The following is a 6,163-nucleotide window of genomic DNA, read 5'->3' as shown; positions in this document are numbered from 1 at the left end:
CCACTGGGGCCTAGGGAGGGAAGGGGAGGGAATGTACCCCTACCAGCCTATAGTGGTAATAGATATCAGGCTGATTCCACCTTCTAAAGTCACTTGGCTGTAACATTAAAAAAAAAAAACAGTCAGTGAAGTATATCAGATTATATCCATGGCAAAATGTGCATTGGGACAAGAGGAGAAACATTTTAAATCATTACATTAGAACAAAGATCATTAGAGTATGAATTGGAAAGCCAATGAAAGCACCATCATGAAGACACAGCAGAAAAAAGAAGCTGCAAAGGCATGTTGAGCTGCAGTTAGATGTAGGTGAGGAAGAAGATCAAAATATCTTCTCTCATGTGCAGAATATAGGGAAAGTGATTTAAGTCACAGGACCGCAGAATCTTATAAAATGATGAACAAAAAAACCTAAATAGAGCCAATTCAGAGAAGTGTTGGGATTCCCTTTAGGTAGAGGCCTAGACAATATTCTGACTGGAATATTCTGACCCTTGCCATATCCTGTTTGTATGTAAAGAAAAGTATATCTCAATGCACAGTTAGGAACAGGCTAAAAAATCACAATGTATTATCAGAACCCAAGAAACTTAAGGTTCCTCTGCCTTGTTCCAAGATTGCAACTGTTAGAAACTTCTATACTCTCTGCAATTCACTAAGATATAGTCCTTAATACTGAGGTATGTATAAAAATAAGATCCAAATTGTTGACGTTATAAACATGGTTTTCATCTTTAGTATCTGATTCTAATATATTAAAATACTTTAATAGTAACAGAGTTGGAAGGGACCTTGGAGGTCATCTAGTCCAACCCCCTGCTCACACAGGAGACCTGTACTAGGGATTCGAACTACCAACCTTTCTGATGGACAAGCTCAGCGCCTTAGCCCCTCAGCCACCTAGTCAGATAATTTTATTTAATTTTAATTTACTTCATTTTATTTACCAATGCATATGTTGCCCACTCCCACCTGGCTCCAGGCAGCATAGTTTATTTACAATAACCTAATAAATTAATTTGCAACCCATTATTTGTTTGCTGAAACATCTAAAATGTATTGAAGCTCTGAGTGAAAGATAGATATTTAAACCCTCTCCTTTTAAACTGTAAAAAGGAATGTGGTTATCTCAGTTCCAATGGCGGTTTGTTCCACAACAAATCATGCATTTGCAATGAGTTTTTATCAAATTATATGGACCAGTCCTGTAGCCATTCGCAACTCTGATTATAAGTAACAAGGAAAGGCAGCATTGACATGCAAGATAATGTCTTCCACAGATTGTGAATGCACCTGCAGGGACATACTCACCTATTAGATCAGCCTTCTGAAGTTCCTAGTTCTTCATACATATTGATCAATATCCTCTGAAATGAAATATGCTGACTAGCAACTCTCAAGCTCCAGAAGGCTGATCTAGATTTTTATAAGGAAAATGTATATATTACACCAATTCAAACCCTTAAGGTCACATTCTTCCAAAAAAAAGTTTAAGATCTCATTATCACTTATTAACCTGAAAGTACTCAGAGCTGTCTTCTAACAATAAAAGCCAGCGATTTCCAAGTATATATAGAGGACAGCTATGAAATTTGTCACAATCAGTAATATTTATATTAAATGGACAATTCAGTTTCATAGGCCAAACTCAAAGGTGCTTTTTCAGGAGGCAATTCTTTGAAGACATTTTGCTTCTCATCCAAGAAGCTTCTTCAGCTCTGACTGGATGGTGGGGAATGGAAAGACCATCCAGTCAGAGCTGGAGAAGCTTCTTGGATGACTAACAAAATGTCTTCAAAGAAGAAAAACCAGGAAGTCCAGTTGCCTCTTGGAAAAGCACCTTCGGGACAACCATGACCTGGATGACTGAGAATCTCTGTAGACATTCATAGACCAAAAGAAGATCTTGGCAAAGCAAATTTTGCAGTTGACTGAGTTTTTGTTTTAATTTGTGCTGAATTGCTGAGAGATGCCCCCATGCTGTCTAGCATCCCTCACCACACTGAGAACAGATAACCCAATCCAGCATTTTAATAGTCAATTCTTAGTACTAATGGCTCTATTATTAGTTGCCTAAATGGAGCAAGAAATATATTGGCTTTTGTCTAAAAAAGACATTCTTTCTTATCTCTTTGTCCTTATTGATACCTTTTATGGTGATCCATCAAAATAAACAGTGTTCTTCAGCTTTTTTTTTTTTTCTGGGCTCCAGAATGATGTTTTATTGCCTGGAGAGTTAAAAACATAACTAAACAGTTAAAGTACTAGCAGCCATAATATTCACATATATATTCATATAAGCGCAACATGATCCTTCCATTTTTGAGTTATTTATATTCTTTAAAATTAAAAAATAATTCTTCCTCTCTCTTCCTTTCTCTCTTCCTTCTCTCTCTGCCTCTCTCTCTCTCCCATCTCCCTCTCACACACACACAAACATTGATGTAGTAGCATATACAATGGATATTCTGGACTGGTTCTAGACCGGTTCTGAATTGGTCTAGAACCCCCATAGTATGTTGCTGAGCCTGTCTTCTCCATTCAGCATGAATAATCCCAAAATGATAATTCGTCAGATAATTTGTTATGATAGAACCCCAGAAACCATTCTGCTTCTTTCCTGTTTCTAAACTGGGCATAAAGTGGTTCTGAAATCAGTTTCAGAGGATTTTGTGGCTTTCATTAGCATGAATGGGATTTTGGTTAGGCAAGAATTTGGACAGCACTATGTTAAAAAGACCACAATAGAGCAGCTACTCCCTCTTCTGGGCATCTAAAGAGAATTTCATCGGTACCCAATTAAAGACAGACTGGCATTACGTTCACTTTTCTCCTACACTGTTAGAAAAGTCTTGGAGTTTGATATATTTTTGTTAAATTAATTGATATTTTGCTTTTCCCTGATGACCTCCATGCGCAGGTGTATGGATTTGAAAATTGACATTGTTTACTTCAAAAAGGAAATGTTATGATAAGTACGGTAGTCCTTGACAATGAGCCCAAAATTTCTATTGCTAAATGAGAAATTTGTTAAATAAGTTTCACAACCTTTCTTGCCACTGTTGTTAAGCAAACCGTGTCATATAATATATGTGTCATATAATATACATAATTTTTATTTATGCATATACCCACATATATGCATTTATTTATTTATTTTGTCGTGTTTATGTAGTGCAGGGGTCTGCAACCTTAAACACTCAAAAAGCCATTTGGACCCATTTCCCACAGAAAATAAAACACCGGGAGCCACAAAACCCTCCCCGTGCCTGACTATTTCTTGAGTGGCCACAAAACTAGCCTATGTAGTTGAATTAAACATTCTGTTTTCTTCTGAAACTTTTCTTTTCTTGGATTTATCCATGGTTGGCTTTCCGGGGGCTGAAAAGCTCAATAAATCACATGCTGGCGGGTGTCACACATTGTCGGTTGTGACACATATTCTGAGTGACAGGGAGCCGCAGCAGAGGGGTGAAAGAGCCACATGTGGCTCCAGAGCCGCAGGTTGCTGACCCCTGATGTAATGCATATTGGAGTGGTGACCCTTGCATATGCTGTATGCAGTGAAATTTCATTTTAGTCTATTCTATTCTATTCTAAAATCATTGCAGTTAACCTAGTTAAGTGAATCTGGCTTCCCCGTTGATTTTGCTTGTCAGAAGGTTGCAAAAGGTGATCACATGACCTTGTCACACAGCAATGGTCATAAGTATGAACCAGTTGCCAAGCATCTGCATTTTGTTTACATGATCATGGGGATACTGTAAAGGTCGAAATTGTAAAAAAATGTCATAACTCACTTTTTTCAGTGCCATTGTAACTGTCACTAAATGAACTGTTGTAAGTCAAAGACCACCTGTATAGACTTATACGCATGTATCAATATGAGTAATTCTGTCAACTTTAGAATTAATTAAGCCCACTGAAAATAATTAGATATAAGTTGATCATTACAATGAATATCTTTTAAAGCCAACCAAGTCTTATTTTCAATCTTGTTTTTCAAAACTGTGACAATAGTACTAAAATGCCTTAACCAGAATTACCTAAATATTTCTTAAATTTCTTTCTGATTAAGAGAGAGAGTTATATGGAAAAAACTCACCAAGTCATGGATCTGTTTCATTTATGGCAAGAGATTATAACTAGCCATAATTTTCACACACATCTGACATTTCATAGACTTACTTCCTGTGCTTAACATGTTTTGTATGTTTTAAAATATGATAATAGGGAATTGTATGTTTAAAATACAACAACTGGGAATTCTTGTGTAATCAATCTGCACTTAAATATAAACTGTTGTAAAACACACAAAACAAATATTTCTGCTCATTTCAGAGCTTAGGGATGATATGCAAGATTTGACCCTGCAAATTATACTTATTCCTTATGCTTTTGTCCTTGCTTGTTTATGAATTTCTGCTGAAGTGTCCATCCATATTTTATTTCAATTATTTCTTACCTATTTTGCTTTATATTATCCAAGCAACCAAAACCATTCTTTTCCAAATGCCTTTAGCTCCGGCTGATTGTGAATTTTTGTTTTTAGTCTATAGATCTTTGAGGAGATTTTTTTTAATTTTTTGGTCCGTTTTCACGACTTGGAAACCATTAAAATTGGAGCAGGTTCTAATTTAAGTAGAATGAATCAATGAATATGAAAGGCCTATCATATTCTGTAGAATCACACACTCAAAAAATAATAATAATAAACACATGCTCTAAAAGACAACAAACATTGATTCACACCGGCAGAAATAATACAAAACTATAGCAATAAAAAAAAAAAATGATACCTAGAAGGTGTAAAATCGTGACACCTAGAAGACTCTTTTCCAACAGCTTCCCTCCAAATTATGAAAGAAGAGTCATGCAGAAGAAGTTTGTCCCCATAAATTATTATAAAGATTATTATGAAGATTGTCCACTAATTTCTTAGGATAGTTCCTTTTAAGGACAAAGGGTAAAAGTAATATTTTTAAGTATGGGATCAGGAAAAATATAAAAATCCTTACAATGTTAGCTTTTTGCCTCCTGATAAGTCCTAGTAAAGTTGACTTTAAAAAGCACTTCCTATATCTCTGACTCATTCTTTACTGCTTAGATCATCCTGCAATATATTGGTCCCACCGGACATTTGTATGTATTCTGATGCATTCTTTCTTGAAATGTATACATTTCAACTGGAATTTGACATGTTCTCTACATTGTAATTTGTGTATTGGCTCAAAAATGCAACATTGGATACATTTGAAAATGTATTTTTTTGCTTTTCTTCTTATGATTCATCCAGAATTTGCAACAGCCAAAACAAGTTTCTGTCTATATGAGGTATATGAAGTAAAGAAGTCTCCTCCAGCTTTAGCAAGCGCTGGCTAAAGCATGCAAAACAATGCAAAATGCCTCATCCAGTCACATCTCCTTTTCCCTCTTGACAAGCAGAATCATGTGGCATGAAGCTCTTTGTGCTCTTTGAGAGGTTTCAAGTATGCATATAAGAGTTACTCAGAGAGGGAATTGTAACCTAAGTAAAGATTGGTGAAACTGGTTTTATAACTATAATAGGAGATTCATTTACAGGAAGTATAACAGTGATAAGGCAAAGCATGATACTTAGTTAGCTCTATCCACCCAGAAAAGTGTAAAATCATACCCCCTGTGCATACTCTCTGTGCAGTGGAAAGAAAATGATCTCTGATTAGCAATTTTACAGAAATAAATAGAGATAGATAAAGGGGTCACAGAGTTAGTCCTATACATGGGGAAATGAAATACTGGTGTCTACTGTATTATTAGACACCATGAAAAAACATTCCTGAGAATTAATCAGTTGTAATCTAAGTATGGTAAGGGGAGAAATGAATGAGCAGTGCTATTATTGGTGACAATATTTGTATAGAATATCATATGCAGAGATTGACATACAATCTCCTCTTAATATTTGAATGGTGGGAGATTTAGAATGATCAAAAAATAATTTTTTCACTCTGTAGAATTAAATAGTAGATTTTGATGAAGCGGGATTGATGCTTTTGAAGGTTGATGTTGAAGAAGACTCCCGAGAATACCATGGACAGCTGAGAAAATAAAAAGGATCATCTAACAAATCAACACAGAATTCTCAATTCAGGCTCAAATAACGAAGCTCAAATTATCATAT

At 35.6% G+C, this 6,163-nt stretch overlaps 1 long non-coding RNA gene across 1 annotated transcript; it reads right to left on the bottom strand.

Annotated features, from left to right (window-relative positions):
* Positions 1 to 2,200, bottom strand: LOC148116899 (uncharacterized). Its single transcript, XR_015733928.1, has 3 exons — positions 2,149 to 2,200; positions 1,312 to 1,416; positions 1 to 97 (listed from the first exon to the last, which is right to left on the bottom strand). It is a non-coding gene; the product is annotated as an uncharacterized LOC148116899 (long non-coding RNA).
* Positions 2,201 to 6,163: the final 3,963 nt, after the last annotated feature.

Source organism: Pantherophis guttatus, chromosome 1 (assembly GCF_059756535.1).
Source record: "Pantherophis guttatus breed Tessera chromosome 1, ASM5975653v1, whole genome shotgun sequence".
In the NCBI taxonomy this organism is placed as follows: domain Eukaryota; kingdom Metazoa; phylum Chordata; class Lepidosauria; order Squamata; family Colubridae; genus Pantherophis; species Pantherophis guttatus.
Note: the sequence above shows the minus strand (reverse complement) of the source record. Positions and strands in the feature narration are given on the sequence as shown.